Source organism: Lontra canadensis, unplaced genomic scaffold (assembly GCF_010015895.1).
Source record: "Lontra canadensis isolate GAN:19392208 unplaced genomic scaffold, GSC_riverotter_1.0 scaffold17, whole genome shotgun sequence".
Lineage (NCBI taxonomy): Eukaryota > Metazoa > Chordata > Mammalia > Carnivora > Mustelidae > Lontra > Lontra canadensis.
The window spans coordinates 18,473,677-18,490,648 of NW_022631011.1; the positions used below are offsets into that span (position 1 = coordinate 18,473,677).

General features: G+C 37.8%; 1 long non-coding RNA gene across 1 annotated transcript in view; it reads right to left on the reverse strand.

The window, feature by feature from the left end:
* The window catches only part of LOC116868921, a 34,424-nt gene continuing 17,452 nt past the window's right edge, over nucleotides 1-16,972 (reverse strand). Inside the window, exons 2-3 of the long non-coding RNA XR_004382917.1 lie at nucleotides 566-618; nucleotides 1-312 (exon numbers count right to left, since the gene is read on the reverse strand). This is a non-coding gene — a long non-coding RNA (uncharacterized LOC116868921). The remainder of the gene's footprint in view (nucleotides 313-565; nucleotides 619-16,972) is intronic.

Here is a 16,972-nt window from a genome sequence, read left to right on the forward strand (position 1 = left end):
AGTGCACTCATGGTCTCTTGTGTCTTTCTCCAGGACTTCCCGATTTACAGCTTATGGGAGCTTCAACATCCCACTGGGTGAACTTCTGGCCAATGAAAAATAGGAACTGGAAGATAAATTCTTCTCTTTCTTGAGATGCTGGGGTTTTTTGGTTGTTGTTGTTGCTCCAGAGGCTGTGACAGTCCCTCAATACCAGGCTATAAATCACCTTTAATGGCAATCAGCTAGGTAATGAATTCTTCAATCTGCTTTCTCTCTTCTTTTCTGCTTCACTCTTCTTGTCTCTGACTCTTGCTCTCTAGGACGGATCCCCTAGACTTTATCAGTTAGAGTTTGATCATAAAAGAAGAACCACTAAGAGTGGAATAGAAAGAGGGATTTTTAAATAGGGGTTTTGTTTTATGCAGTCGTGTGAAACCATTAAAGAGTTAGTGTGTGGCTGATGTTTACGTGTGCAGTGCTAGACAGGGCAAGCATTTGGGAAAGATAAGTGCATGTGGAGTGGGTGAGAGCAGGACAAACTGGAACCCAGCAGGGCAAGCTTTAGCCTTGGAGAAATGTGTACCTGTGTCAGTCACTTGCCACCTGGAAGTCTCCATCTTCCTTGATGCAGGTGACCTATGGGAACCACAAATCCATTAAGTGGAAGATGAAAATTGGATGCGGGTTTATAACCTGGCTTATAAACAAGGGGCTCGATGGGCTTATGAAAACAGCAGCCATTGTGGCAGAAATGGAAATTATGTTATATAAGGTCTCAGAAACATGTACATCCATTCACCCCAGCAGATCTGGCTAGAGCCACTGAGTACCAAACCTGCCAACAGTAGAAAACACTATCCTAGTCCATTCCCAACTGACTCCTGATGCTAATATGACACCGTATCAGTCCCCAGCAGCACCAACCAGTCACCTGATGACTTAATGATTACATACCATCACTCCCATTATGGAAGGAGCAGCGATCTTCTCATTACTACTTCCAGTCATCCGCTATTGAACTGTTTCAGCTGGGTCTAACTTTTTATACCTTTCACCCTGATCCTACACCCTATGATCCATTTCTACACATGTTCGCAGATATCTGGAGCTATAAATTGAAAAACAAAAGTCTCAGGTAGGAAGATAAGGGCTGCATGTACTGGCAGAGAACAAGGATTCAAGATCAGCAGGATTCAAGATCCCCAGCTTTATGAGAATATGCCCATAGTTCTCCATTCCAATATTTAAAATTCCTCTCTTTCTCAATCAGTACTTTAACCAAGAGATCCAGTGAAATTGGGAATTTATTTTATATCGTAACTCAGATACCTACAGGATTAGAATTTGGGTTTGATTTCAGGAACCTCAGCCCTGTACCTACAGAATATAAGGGTTGGAAGGATGGGGAGCACTCACAGAGACTTTCAAGTTCCTTATGTAGATCTTGTACTGAAAAATTTAAAGCATGGATTTTATCATTTTCTTTCCCCAAGCTCTCTACCTATTTAGAAGCAACCAACCAATCCTATTATACTCCTTAATCCCACTAATCGGGTAGCAAATACTTGATCACCTAAAGCCATACCTTCTATGAGCACTTTATTACAGAGGAAAACTTAATTAAATGTTTGCCACTGGATGTGATGAACTACTAGTGTTCCTCTTATGACTGTAAACAGTGTTATAACTGCTTTTAAATCTAATTGATGAAAAGAAGCAATTCCAGATAATTTAGAGAACCAATCCTTAAGGTTCTGTTTTTGTTCCTTAGTACCAAATTTTGTAGCAGTCAGAGTTTGATCAACAAGCAGACCATAGGAGTGATATACAACACAATAAGAGTTTTATTGTGGGGATTTGACCTTACATTATTTGGGAGCTGGTTAAACAGTCTATGCATGGTGCTGCTTCTGTGTCTGGAATGTCCTGTAGTAAGCAAAGTAGGCAGTTAGGGAGGAAAGATAGACAAAAAGTGGAGAAGATCAGGACAAAGGGTAACCTTCACCTGTCTCTCGTGGCCTCCAAGCCCTCAACTTTGCTGATGGAAATGACCTCACGAGAAGCGGATCACCTTCATCATGGAGCTACAGCTACATTTGGCTCAAGAGTTAGAGAAGCTAACAGAGGCAATCCTAGATGTCTAGTGTGTTCTCTAATCTGTAAGTCAGACCAAACTAAAATAATTCTATAAAAGGTAACAATAGTCTTTCATTATTCATAGGAATATTTAAAAGCCTATTCATATTCCCTGAAATTGCACGCTAAAATTGAATTCAAGATTCTCTTTCAATAAACCATCCATTTTTTTCTGAATAATTAGTGGCACAAATTCAGAGAAAATAAAGCTACTAAATTCTCTTAAGTGTAATTTATATTATTCTATCTCTGTTTGCACTGATTTATTTTTTTATATTTTCCCATTATATTTAATTTAATTTTAAAATATTTATTTAGCTCCCCCTTTGTACAGGCAAACTCTGTAGGAGATAGGCGTATGAATAAGATTCTATACCAAGGATTGTATAATTCAGAAGAGAAAATGCAAATTTTTTAAAACTCAGAATATGATAAATTTAATACAATAACATTAAAGAACTTTTTATGATAATATGGAAGAATGAGAAATCACATCCTTGAGTGGAGAAACTCAGAAATAATATATTAAAGGAGTGGCATTCAAGCTGAATTTTTAAGCTTGAACTAGGCTCCTACTACAGTGGAGGAATAGGAAAAGATTTTTCAAGGCAAAGAGCAAAGAGTATGGGCAATGGTGTGTCTGAAAAACAACCTGAGGGTTTTGAAGGGGCGGGGGCTGGGAGGTTGGGGGAACCAGGTGGTGGGTATTAGGGAGAGCACTTATTGCATGGAGCACTGGGTGTGGTGCAAAAACAATGAATACTGTTATGCTGAAAAGAAATAAAAAATAAAAATAAATAAATAAAATAAAAGATAAAAGGAAGCAGAGAGGCACCTGGGTGGCTCAGTGTGTTAAAGCCTCTGCCTTCGGCTCAGGTCATGATCCCAGGGTCCTGGGATCGAGCCCCACGTTGGGCTCTCTGCTCAGCAGGGAGCCTGCTTCCTCCTCTCTCTCTCTGCCTGCCTCCCTGCCTACTTGTGTCTCTGTCTGACAAATAAATAAATAAAAATCTTTATTTAAAACAAAAAAAAATAAATAAAAAGGAAACAGGGAGTGGTTTCTGGTAACAGAGAATATTCCAGATTAGCTGGTGTGTGAGTGGGATCTAGAGGAGAAGAAAGGTAGTTTGAGGGGCTAGATTAGGCAACTACTGCTGGGTTTAGGAGTCAGTGCTTTAATTAATTAGCAGTCCATAGAGAGGCACTGAGAATTTTTAAATAGGAGAATGACAAGTTCAAAGTAATGCTCCCCGAAGATTTATTTGGCAGTTGTCTGGGCCAAATCTAACTTCTATCTAATTTAGGGCAAGTCATTTCCTCCAGTGGACCTCAGTTTTCTTCTGTGGAAAATCAGAAGGGGGATTCAGTTATCCCTAAGTTTTCCTTCAGCTCTAAAAAGACTTTGCAAAAATGAAATCTTAAAATAAGGGACTCTTGTTTTAAGATCTGTGGCTTACTTAATCATAGAGAAATCACAGTTGTATTAAAAGAAAACATTCTTTTCCAATATTCTGCATTCATGAGGAATGTCTTTTATCAAAGAACAATCCAAATGATTTAATCTCATGCTAGTTCCATAAAGAAGTTGGCAAGGAGGTTTAATAACAACTATGCCCCGCCCACTTTATCTATATACTTTCTTAAACAATTATTTAGAAATTACTGGAGTTACAAAAGAGCCAGAATGGTAGGTGAGCAAGCAGATTAGCGAAAGAGAACCCGAGACAGTTCCCTAATCTCTAGGGAACAGCACGAAAGCTGTCACAGTACCCTGTGTCCTCTGTCTCCCAGAAGAACAAGGAAAGGCAACAAGCAGGCAGCTAACATAAAGGCGCCCACAGGGGTGAGAACAACTCCCAGCATGTGGATCAAAACACAGAGACACTACGATGTAATGCATCTCAGAAGATGCCAGAATGACCGGTATCAGCAACCAGAAATGGTCAGCTGTGAGAGACTCAGAGGTGGCTACACCAGCTAGAGGAAGTCCCTGATGCACTTCCTTCTAGAGGCTGTGATGCTGTTTCCACTGCCCAGAGCCTAGAGGTCACTTTGGAAAGAAAGATAGGAAAGGATGAACCCTATGGCAGAGAATTGATGAGAATTGTCAGAGAATTTGGATGAGAATTGACCATGTCAGTGGATGCAGAAAATTTATTTGATAAAATTCAACACTTTTATGATGTTTGTTAATTCTCAGCAAACTAGAAACTGAAACTAAATATCACAAACTAGTATCAAATGTTTTTCTCCAAAGATGGAGAACAGGTAAAAATGTTCATTCTCATTGCCTCTATTCAACATTATACTGGAGTTCCTAGCTATCGTACTAAGACCAAAAAAAAAAAAAAAAAGAAAGAAAGAAATAGAAAGCTTAAATATTACAAATAAAGAATAAAAACTGTCTCTTTTTGCATATGACATGATGATATATGTAGAAAATCCCAAGGTATTTATAAGACAACTACTAGAATTAATATGTAAATTTAACATTGCAAGGTAAAAGTTTAATATATAAAAATCAATTGCATGTTTTAATACTAGCAGCAAACAACTAAAAAAGTGAAACTTTTAAAATTCTGTTTATAATGATGTCAAACCCTGAAACTAAAGAATAAATTTCACAAAAATGTGCAAAAATTTTACAGTGAGAATTATAATATTTGACTGAAAAAAGAAATAAAGACTTAAACATAGGATTATAAATTGGAGGACCCAATATAATAAATAGGTCAGTTCTCCCCAGATTGATCTATAGATTCAACCCAATCCCATTCAAAATCCCTCTGGGTTTTCCGTAAAAGTTAAAAAGCTGTTTCTTAAATTTATTTTTTTAAGATTTATTTATTTTTATTTTAGAGAGAGAAAGAGAGCACACACACACAAGCAGGGAGAGGGGCAGCTGGAGAGGAAGAGAGAGAATCCTGAAGCAGACACCCCACTGAGCACAAGAGCCTGACACAGGGCTCAATCCCATGACCCTGAGGTCATGACCTAAGCCAAAATCTAGTTGACCACTTAACCGACTGAGCCACCCAGGAGCTCCAGTTTCTTAAATTTATATGAAAATGCAAAAGACCTAACCTATCTAAAAGAATGAATTTAAAGGAAATATACTCCCTGAAGACTTACAAAGCTACATAATCAAGACAATGAAGTAGTGGCATACGAGTTGATAAATCAATGAAACACAATGAAATAGACCCGCTCCTATATGATCTTCTGATTACAAACAAATTGAACAAAACACTCCAATGGGAAAAGTCTTTTCAACAAATGTTGCTAGAGGAACTAGATATCCACATGGAAAGAAATTAACCTTGGCTTCTACCTCAAATTATGTATAAAAATTAATTTGAGATGGATCATAAACTTAGGCATAAAAGCTAAAACCATAAAACACTTAATGGAAGTATGGGAGAATATCTTTCTGACTTGAGGGTAGGCAAAAGTTTCTTAGATTTCATAGGAAGTAAATAGACACAAAAGAAAAAAAGATAAGGTAGATTTCATATTTTTTTTTAAATCTTCTCATCCAAAGACACTGGTAAGACAATAAAGAGGTAAGCCAGGAATTAGAAGAAAATATTTACAGAACATCTATCTAACAAATGATTGGTATTCGAGATAGATAAAGAACTCTTACTATCTTTCCTTTATTAATAATACAAAGACAAGCTAACCAATTAAAAATGGCCAAAAAGTGCTTATCATCACTAGTTATCAGAGATATGTTAAAGACAACCACAATATGATATCACTGCAAGTCTGAGTTCAACAAGGTGGGGTGGGGGGCATAAGCCTTCCACAAAGAGGGTACTAGATATCAGTGAACAGTAATTCAGTCTACCTCCAGAATAATCCCTCTTAAAGTGAGAACTACGATTTCTACTTCTTTCAAATCCCAGTTTGATTGGGACAATCCTAAATACCAAGAAAACCAAAATACCTGTGTTTTAGTATTTACAGCATTCCTTACTAGTTGTTTCATTTTGTTTGATTTCCATATTCCTTTCAAGGTCCTTAAAGAAAGATATTGTCATTTTCGTATAATAAATATTTAGCCTAGAGTCTGAAATATAACTTAGGAATCCCTGAACATTTGAAGAATGAATGGATGAATGAACTAGCAAAGGAAATAATAAATGCCTAAGCTGATTTTTTGACTATGACTTTTTATAGTAAAACTAAAGATTGTTACTAACAATGATCATTAGATCATCTTACATATAAAATAATTATACTCCTAAAAGCTAAAAACACAATTTTAAATATTTTAAAATCTGAGGTCATTTTTCTGGCAAATAAATTTTTTAAGTTAAAATTAGTTTTACATCATTGAAATATTATCATTGAGAAAAATTATGAAAATGTTTTATTATAAACAACCGACATGCCTATCCTGAACTATCTATTCCTGACATTTCTAATAGGTAGAGATTTTATAAAATTTTTATTAAAAAAAGATTAAGACCATAAATTTTTGGCACTATGAACATGAAATAACTACAATCATCCTTACATTGAAAATGATGAAAGAAAATTCAATATTTTGTGATGTGTTTTTTAATTTTCCTGAACGATAGCTACAAGATATTAGAATTCAAAATAAAACTGAGTTGAAAATCTGCTTACCTACTGCATTAGTAGCAGTAGTAGTAATAGTAGTAGTAGTATTTTTATAATGCTTGTGACTGTAGCTATTCTCCAATCCTTTGTGGAAAGAAACCACGTGTAAATACAAATGAAGGCATTTAAATGTAAACCCGACATTTAATGGTAAACAGGTATTAAGAGGCTAACTATTTCAAAATAAAAAAGAATGAAAATGCACTGTTACCTACTGAACGTTGCCATGTAACTTTAATAAATGTCTTGTATCTCTATGCTAGAGAAGCCCATGAGAGGTCCTATCTCTTTTTTTCCCTCTCATTCAGTGGTTCACCCTAATGTACAACCACTCCCTCTCCAACACAATCCCAAAGTCAGCGCTTTCTCAAGGACCACTGCATCTACTTCACTGAGACTCCTGCCCTGGATTTCTAGCAGCTTCTCTCAGTATTGTCATTCGAGTTACCTTCTTAGAACATAAACATCATTCCTCTGACTAAACCTTGCTGATGGCAGGAGACACAATAAATACAACCTCCACAAATCACATTTTAGAGGAGTATTTCCTGACGTGAAACTATGCTCATGACAACTGAGTGGGACAAATCAAATTATAAATAAATATACTCATTAGGATTTCAATTTTTAAATACTGTATGCTTAATAATATGTGTATTGCTGGAGTAATGTTTTGAAACACAGTCAGACTTTTTTTCTTGCATTTCTGAGGAGTGACTTGTCTATAGTCAGCTTGAGCCTTCAGCTACCTGGTTGGGGATAGGGTTGACCCCTTCACAACTCTTTTTTTTTTTTTTTAAGATTTTTATTGATTTATTTGACAGACAGAGATCACAAGTAGGCAGAGAGAGAGGAAGGGAAGCAGGCTCCCTGCTGAGCAGAGAGCCTGATGCGGGGCTGGATCCCAGGACCCTGGGATCATGACCTGAGCTGAAGGCAGAGGCTTTAACCCACTGAGCTACCCGGGCACCCCAACCCCTTCACAACTCTTTAAAATTATTTAAGACTCTTATTATTTTTTCTTAAGATTTTTTTTGTTTTTTTTTTTTGACAGAGAGAGAGAACACAAGTAGGCAGAGAAGTCAGCAGAGGGAGAGGGAGAAGCAGGCTCCCCAATGAGCAGAGAGCCCAATATGGGGCTCAATCCCAGGACCATGGGATCATGACCTGAGTCGAAGGCAGATGCCCAACCAAGGCGCCCCAGGACCCTAATAATATCTACTATTTTAACTACTGACAGATACTTGCTTATGTAGATTACATATATTGATAGTTACTATATGTCACAGACTGAATGTTTGTGCCCCCCAAAATCCATATGCTGAAGCCCTAATCCCCAGTGTGATGGTATTTGGAAGTGGGGACTTGGGGCAGTAATTAAATTAGGTCATGAGGAGAGGGCTCTCGTGATGGGCTTAATGGTCTCGTAGAAATGGGAAAAGATGTGAGAACTTCTCTGCCATGTAGGGATACAGCAAGAAGAGGGCCATCTACAGGCCAGGAATGGAGTCCTCCCCAGACTCACCAGAATCTACTGCCGTTTTGATCTTGGATCTTCTCCAAAACTGTGAGAAATAGATATATGTTGTGTAAGCCACTCCACCTATGATGATTTTGCTATAGCAGTCCAAAGTAAGATACCATATTAGAAATTAAAGCTGGGAAATTTTTTAAATATTTATTTATTAATACACCTAAGATAGTAATAAACCTACCACACAATTACATATTTTTATGGAAAACCTATTTTCTGTGGTGTCTGGGTGGCTCAGTGAGTTAAGCATCTGCCTGCAGCTCGGGTCATGATCTCAGGGTCCTTGGAATGGAGCCCTGCATCGGGCTTCCTGCTCAGCGGGGAGCCTACTTCTCCCTCTTACCCCACCCCCTGCTCATGCTCTCTCTCTCCCTCTCTCTTACAAATAAACCAATAAATAGAATTTTTTAAAAAGTAAAGAAAAGAAAAACCTGTTTTCATACCCCAAAACAATGAGCAAGAAGAGTGACATTATTTTGGTTTTAAGTACAGGGGGGAAAAAATCCAGCCTCACACAGACACAGAGCTGGAAAAGGAAAAAGTATTTTAATAACCTTTTTAGGTAGTTGTGAATCTTCTTCTTTGATACTAACCAAAACTTGACAATTAATACTTTCTTAAATGTTACCTGCAATATGGAATCTGAAACCATATATATGAACATTCATTCATACTACTACCTTAGAGTCCATTTATTATTCTTGAATTCTGAATGGATCTTTTACCCATGCATTATTTAAAAAATCACATCTTGATCATTTGGAGATTATTAATTCACAGTTATGTAAATTTTCCAAATGTTGACATATTTTGTTATATAATGTCAAAAATCACATCGGTTACCGTCACCACAAATCTCATTCAGAAAAATCTGTAAATATTGGATTAAATTTAAAAAAAATATATTGGGAATCTGTCAAGTTCATAGTGGTTGATACAAGTTTTCCAAACTTCTACTTCCTGGTTGAAAGCTCCAATGTTATTATTGGCAACAAATGCTTTCAATGTTATGAAATGACAGTCTCACCTCATTCGTTTTTGAGAAAATGTCCACCAAAAATTCAACTCTGATTCATCCCAGTTTTTCTGATTATCACAGCTTATCACAGTATCATAGTTTATCGGCTCTTCGTTTAGGGAAAAATAGGAGTTCCATGGACAAAACTGCTAATTCAGCTCACATTCAAATAATGGCATACCAGCTCTTCTTCAAAATAATTGTCATATTTCAGTATAAATCAGAAAGTACTTTATTTTTACTTCCTAGTTAGCCACACAGAGTACCAAGTTGAGATTTAATATATAAATTTTTACTTTATCAAAGACTTTCCTAAGTGAACTTAACAGGTTATTTTTGTTTGAACTTTTCTTCTGTCTCTTGGAACGTGAGTGTGTGTATGCGTGTGCGTGTGTGTGCCTGTGTGTGTGTGTGTTTACTGTATGGTGTCACGAATACAATGACTCCAAGTAGAGCACAGAGCTCCTGCCTTGACCAGCTAAGGAGCCAGCCAGCTTACCTACATTGCCTTTGCATCCTCAGTGCAAATGTCAGACTGAAAAGGGGAAATCATTTTTCATATATTTATGAAGATTGTTTTGATCTCACGGACTCCCCGAAAACGTCTCTAGGACCCCAGAGATCTGTGAGTTACACTTTAAGAACTCCCGACATCGAGGAACAATGGTCACTCCTTCTTGCCCAAGGGAACAAGAGGAAATAGAGGTAAAAGAAGCAAGAAGTAAGTCACCTGGACCTGGAAACGTCCGGATAGGACTGGAGACACAGTTACCTGGGCAAACCATGAGGAGACGGTAGGGTTCCCAGAAATGCCCTCCTGGTAGCAATTTCCTGCAAGGCAGGAGTGACAGTGAGGTCAGGCAGCACTTGTAGGTAGGTACTCAGGTGCGTCTCAGGGAGTATGTCTGGCTTCTTGTGGCTGGTGTGATGCCTGGAGGAAATCCAGAGGTTTCCATGAGCCCACTGAGGGGCCACAAAGGTTCTGGGAGGATGCAGGGACTGCAAGGTTCCAGAGGAAGAGACCCTTAAGAGATACAGACTTAACTGGCAAGGACCAGGGGCTCCAGCAGTGGGTACCAATACATCACGTCAAGAGACCAGAGGGAGAGGACATCTTGCAGACACCAATCAGGAGTAGATCACAGCAGCCCCTCTGTCCCAGAGCCCAGGCACCCTGCTGGAAGGGTGCACAATTTGCTTTACACACTCAGTTGTCACCTTGGAGGGAAGAAGGGAAAGGAGCTGGAAGACTGAGCATTGAACTCCAGAGCCTAGGTCAACTGAAAGGAACTATTTAAACCAGCCCTGACAGCAACTTTAACTCTGCAAAGGCTGAATATTGAAACAGAAAGCAAGTCCTTTGAAGACTGAGATTTTGTTCTTTATTGAGCAACATTTCCCTACTAGCTGTCAGGAGAAGACCTCCTGAAGAGCTATAGAATCTTCTAGAAAGCAGTCATTGTTTGAATAAATTTTTATGTCAAAAAAGAACTATGTTCAGTGTTACCAGTAGCTCTCTCTGGGTGGTGGAATTATGGATGGTTTTTATTATCTTTGCAGGCTAATCTAAATGCTGTTAATTTTTTATAATAAAGAATCATCAGTTTAATAGTCAGAAAATATGTGGTCCTATTACCTGAAAGATAATGTTCACATTTCTGAACATGGAGGGGAAAATGCTCCTCCTTCAGACCCTGGTTTATCTCCTCATCTTCCTCTCCCACCCCCAAACCCCACCAGCAAGTGGCTCCTTGTGCCCCACGGGCCAAGCTGGCTCAGGGTTTTGAAAAATTCTAGCAAGATATGCACACAATCTTAAATGGAGAAACAAAGCCTTATGGCAAAAGACAGGTCAAAGCTCATACAACATTTGTATTGCCCCCAAAATATCTCTACATAAAAAAGGTATAATCAGCCACTTCCAAAAATTCACTTGATAAGCTCATATTTGAAATAAATAAAATCTTTAAAAAAATAAGCTCATATTTGAAACAAACAAAAAAAGATTACAGCATAATAGGAAACAAAACAAAACCAAATCTCTAGCAACATCTTAGAGCTGCCCTGTTTAATACAGTTGCCACTTAGCCACGTGTTGCCCATTGATAACCTGAAATGGAGCAAGAAAATCAGAAAAATTGAATTTTCAATTTTATTTAATTTTAATTAGCTTAAAACTAGAAAGTGTCACTCCATTCAGTTCTTAGACGTTGTTACAGTGTATTCGTGAATCCACTCTTTTGACCGGAAATTTCATGACATCTGAACACCAACTGAGTATTTTTTTTAAAGATTTTATTTATTTGACAGAGATAGAGAGAGAGAGAGAGCAAGAGAAGGGAACACAAGCAGGGGAAATGGGAGAGGGAGAAGCAGGTTTCCCTCTGAGCAGGGAGCCCGATGCAGGGCTAGATCCCAGAACCCTGGGATCATGACCTCAGCCGAAGGCAGATGCTTAACTGACTGAGACACTCAGGCACCCCACCAGTTGAGGAATTTTAATGAAAATTTAGCATCTAAGTGGAGAAAGCCTATAACTATAGAATACCTAACAAAATTCGAATACTTAGTAAGGAAAAATTGTTAAGTGTTTTATTACTAACTTTTTATATCAATTTGATTTTGAAGTGATAATATTTTACATATATCAGATTAAATAGAATACATTAGAATTAAGTTTACCCGTTTGTTTTTAGTTTTTTAATGTAGCTACTAGAAAACTTTAATTACCTATGTGGCTTGCATTACATTTCTATTGAAGTGCTGCCTTCAGTCTTGCTGTGGTAGAATTAGACCTAAAGTCATTTGATTTGCTACCCTGCGTTTTTCTGCTTTCCAGTGTTACTATAAGTCTAAAGTCTTAAAATCCTTCCAAATTGCAACTGGAAATAGTATTATTCTTTTTCTGGAAGAGTGTCTTCATGAGGACTATAATCTCTAAGCTAACTAACCAGATATTTGCAGTGTGTGAGAGATTAAATACTTATGATGACTCTGTGCTTATGAAGGGAATCCTTGTGTTATTGCAAGCTGTTGCTACTACATCTCTTTAAACCTAGAAAGTTCTGTCTTTATTTCAGAGCCAGGCTAGTGAAAAGTGGCTCCAGACATTGGGCTCCAGACTCTGGGTACTTTTGTATGAAAGCGAACAGTACTTTCCTATTTGCCATTACGACTTGATCCCCTTTGTCTCAGCTTTGTGGCAAAGGACTGAACAATTTTAAAATTTCCCAGAGGTCCCTTTTCTTAACTCTCAACAAAGCCCTAGCAAGTGCTTCTGTCCCTTATTCACAGTAATGGTTTTTGCCTTTAATGAAAAACTAAAACTGGGAATAGTTTCCAGAGCTTTCAGAACTTTTCCATTGAAATGCAAACACCCCTCTGGCACCTCTGAAAATTCTGAGAAATTGTTGGGCTTTGGCGATGGTTCGAGAAAACCTGGCATTCTTCTGTTCATGGCTGGTTTAAGTGCTTCTCTTTCCAAATACACTCAAGTAAAGTCAGCAGTTGACTCTCTTGCAGGGCAAACCCCCAACTTGAACACTGAACAAAAGAATAACTTTTTCATCCCAAATCCGGGATTGTGACCAGTAAACCTCAGAACTCTATCTTGACAAATCTCCTCTCCCAGTGTGACTTAGCTTCCTAACATACACTCTTCTCCTTAACCCTGTCCACGAACGACCACAGCTCCATAGGCAGCTCTTGCTGTAACTAGGCACACATGCGAACAAATACCACTTGTATATTGTGAAGGTGATGAGAGACGTCTTCTTGGATTCTCTACTGCAGCCATTCTAACTGATCTTAAAGATGCCCATCCACAATTTTTTTTATGCCACGCATCCCACGCTCTCTCTTTCAAGGTATCAGCATAAAATGAAGCCACTAATCTTTTCAATCTTCATTTCTCAACAGGATAAGTAGCTTGAATGGGGAAACCAAGACAGCAACTGTCATGTGTTTAGTAGACACAAGCCAGATTCTGACCTCAGAAGCAACTCAGTTATGTCCTCCTTATTTATTACCTATACTATTCAATCTATCTTTCATTATGCCATCGTATAATAGTAATAATTTGAAAGATGTGTCATTCTCTGTCTCACCTGCATTCATCTCCTCCTGTGAGTAGGAATCATGTCTGTTTGTTTGGGTTTTTGTTTGTTTGTTTTTGTTTTTTGTGGCTCACAGACAAATCTCTGTGAATACTTATTTAATGGTTGTGGCTTAAGATAAAAACTTATCTAACAGCTCCATGTTGAAGGAACAAACTGGGCAAATTCAAGCTTAGGTAGATGTCGAGATCTCATCTGGAGGGGAGCTAAAAGTAGCTAGTGCATTGGGAAGGAATAAGTTCTTTGCTCTCAGCTGCTGTGCAACCTTTTGTTCTACTAAGTCATCTTCAATCTCCATACCTGTCGAGTATCAGATACTTAAATACTGCAACAAAACCCAAATTAAATTTTTTATGAAAAATTCTGATGTAAGAGTACAGTTAAAAATACGTCTCTAAATGACACATACCGTATGATTTCACTTATATGTGGAATTTAAAAGACAAAATAAATGAACAAAGAAAAAAAGAGACAAACAAACAAGCCAGACTTTTAAATATAAAACAAAATGGTGTTTGCCAAAAGGGTGGTAGAAGGTGGAAACAGGTTAAGGAAATTAAAAGTATACTTTTTTTTTTTTTTTTAAGTAGGCTCCACACCCAGCAAGGAGACCAATGAGTGGCTTGAACTCAGGAATCTGAGATCTGATACCTGAGCTGAGATCAAGTTGGATACTTAACTGATGGAGCTATCCAGATGCTTTGAGAGTTCACTCAGATGAACACTGAGAAATGGTATGGAAGTGTTGAATCATAATACTATACACCTGAAACTAATATAATACTGTATGTTAATTAAATTTGAATTTGAAAAATGAATTAATACATAGAAATACAACTCTTCATATTTATCAATAAATCTCTCTAGGACTCTAGTTCATCTTTGGAAAGTGAGGAAATAGGAATACATGATATTTAAATCCCAGTGATTCTGTGAATCTGACCCATGATCTCTTGTGTATTGCAGTCCTAAATAAAGCTTTTTAAGCCTGGAGGTCAAGACAAAATTATAAAACCAGTACTAATTTTCAACAACAAAGTCGGCATATACAAGTGATAGTAATGTTTCTGAAAATTCAAACATGTAAAAAACCAAATGGCAGAAAGCATCCAAATATGAAATAACTTTTAGTCATTAGTCTATCACTATAGTTTACCTATGAGGTCTCAGGCACAGTGCCAAGCCCATAGAATATGTTCAAGAAATTTGTCTCAAGGGACACTCCCCAAGAACCAAGGTAGCAGTTTTGAAGAACTACTGATCAGTCTGCACATCTCCTGAATATTATAAAAACAAGGGGGAAAAGGCATCATCTGCATGACTTCTGGTCAGCGAGACACTCCATCTGGACCTCTCCTCCCAACTACCCCTTCCCAACCAACTCTCCACTCCACCTCATGCTGGCCATGAAATACTTCCTGAGTGTTTTCATACCCTTTTGTAGGCTCCTGGAAGTGATTTCAATGGGACTCAAACTTAAGGCTGTAACTGAATTTCCAGGATTAACAGCAAAGTCACAAAATATGAATTGTAAGTGGTAATAAATTTAAGAATCCAAAGTACTTTACAACTATCACTTGCAAGGCAATATTTGTTGTTTGGAAACTCACCATACAGCACAATGGACTTTCCTCTTATTTTGAACACACACACACACACACACACACACACAATCCTTTCTTATAAGCCAATATCCAGCTAGGGAAGCTGGGGAGATGAGGAGAAGCTATCAGCGATGAATGCTTTGTTCTCAGAAATGCAATGAACTTACTATATATCACTAAAAGAAAAAACATATTTTGCTTACACTTGAGAGATCAGATACAACATATTAGTCAGAAAATGATTTAAATGGGAAAATATGATTTTGAGTAGGTGACCCACCTATGTAGAAAAGGAAAATTCTTTAAAACCCATTTTCTCTGTCTTACAATCTTCCAAGCAACCAAATCAACATAGGAATTGGAACAATCAAGTCAGTACCAATTCTGGGGAAAAAAATCTCTGTAGTTACAACATAAATCCACGCCATTTTTATCACTCTGCTGCATAACCCCTATTTAGAACGCCATCTTGGGGCTTGGGACTCACAACTCTAGGGAGGATTGCGGGATCTAGGGTGGAAGAGGCAGAGAGAGCAAGCCGGAGCTGCAAAGAGCTTTACGTCGGCTGTCCTGTTACAAAGCAAACAGAGGGGTGTGTCAGTTTGCAAAGAAATAAAATGAAAAATTGCTTTCAAAAGTCTCAGAATGATTTCCGCTTTGAGGCATTGGGAAAAATTGATTTCAGTCATTGAAAGGGAGTTTTGCCATGCATGAACAATCAGCTTCACTGAAGATTCTGGCTATATGGCCCACTGACTTTCACGATATCTGAATGAAGATTGTCCTATCCCTACACACAGGCAAACAAGCCAAGTGGGCTCAAATCTCAAGTCTCTTTTTCCAGATGCCTCTAACCAGAAGTCTACAACTTAGTTATTTACAAATGCCAGTTAAGATCTTCTGGACATGATTGCAAATTGCTTCCTTCATATGGCCCTGTTACAAATCTTTACCCAATGAAAGAGGAACCCAATCAGGATTGAATTTTTTTTTTTCACCTAAAAAGGGAGAAACACTGTCACAGACAGCCACAATTCCCAACCATAGTATGGGCAGCCAAATGATTTTGTTTGAAAATTTATCTTCTGAATTCTAAATAATGAGATTAAATCATCTTTTTTTATTCTGTCATCAGAAACCTAACACAAAACAGAAAAAAAAAAAAACTATCAGGCTTCATTTCACATCCTTAAAGACAGGAGGGGATTTGCAGTGATTATCTTCATAACCCTGCTTCCGAATAAGGCCACATCTAAAATATGCCAAGACAGCCAAAATAACACATTCACTTTTAAATGACCTTCGGGGAAGATCTTAATACTCTATCCCAGGTGTTCATTCTGGAATTGTCAAATCTTTAAAGTTAAATTCTTCATACCGAAATGCCATCCATCCCCAGTATAAGTTGAAGCAATTGAACACAAATTTCTGGAACCTTCACCAACCCCTGGAATCATTCTGCCCCTCCATCTTCTCCAGCCTGCTAACCCTGTGGTGGTCACATGACTGCTGCCTAGGCCAGAGATGATGTATTTAAAGACTTAAGAACAGAAACTGGCATATAGTAAGAACCAAAAAATTTTGTTCAACTCCCTATAAACTCAAGTTAAGTTCAAACATACCCCTAGCTGACCAAAACCTTATGTTTCTCACGTGCCCTCCCTAGCACACTTCCTAAGTGAATAACTCCCCATCTTCTCTTTCTTAATTCTTTTCCATCTGAAATCTCTTCCCCAACTTGATCTCCTTAGGAATGGATCTTCATACAATTCTATGTGTACACCAGTGTCTTGCATAATTCCTGAAAGGTAGAGTTTGTTTGATCTATAGGTATCTGATTGAAACCCAAGCAACAGTACTCAAGGTGGTTTCTACACAAACCTCCATTTCCTTCTTTCTAATGAGTTGGGGAAGATCTTAACCAAATCAACATAAGGAAGTTTTTCTGGATTCA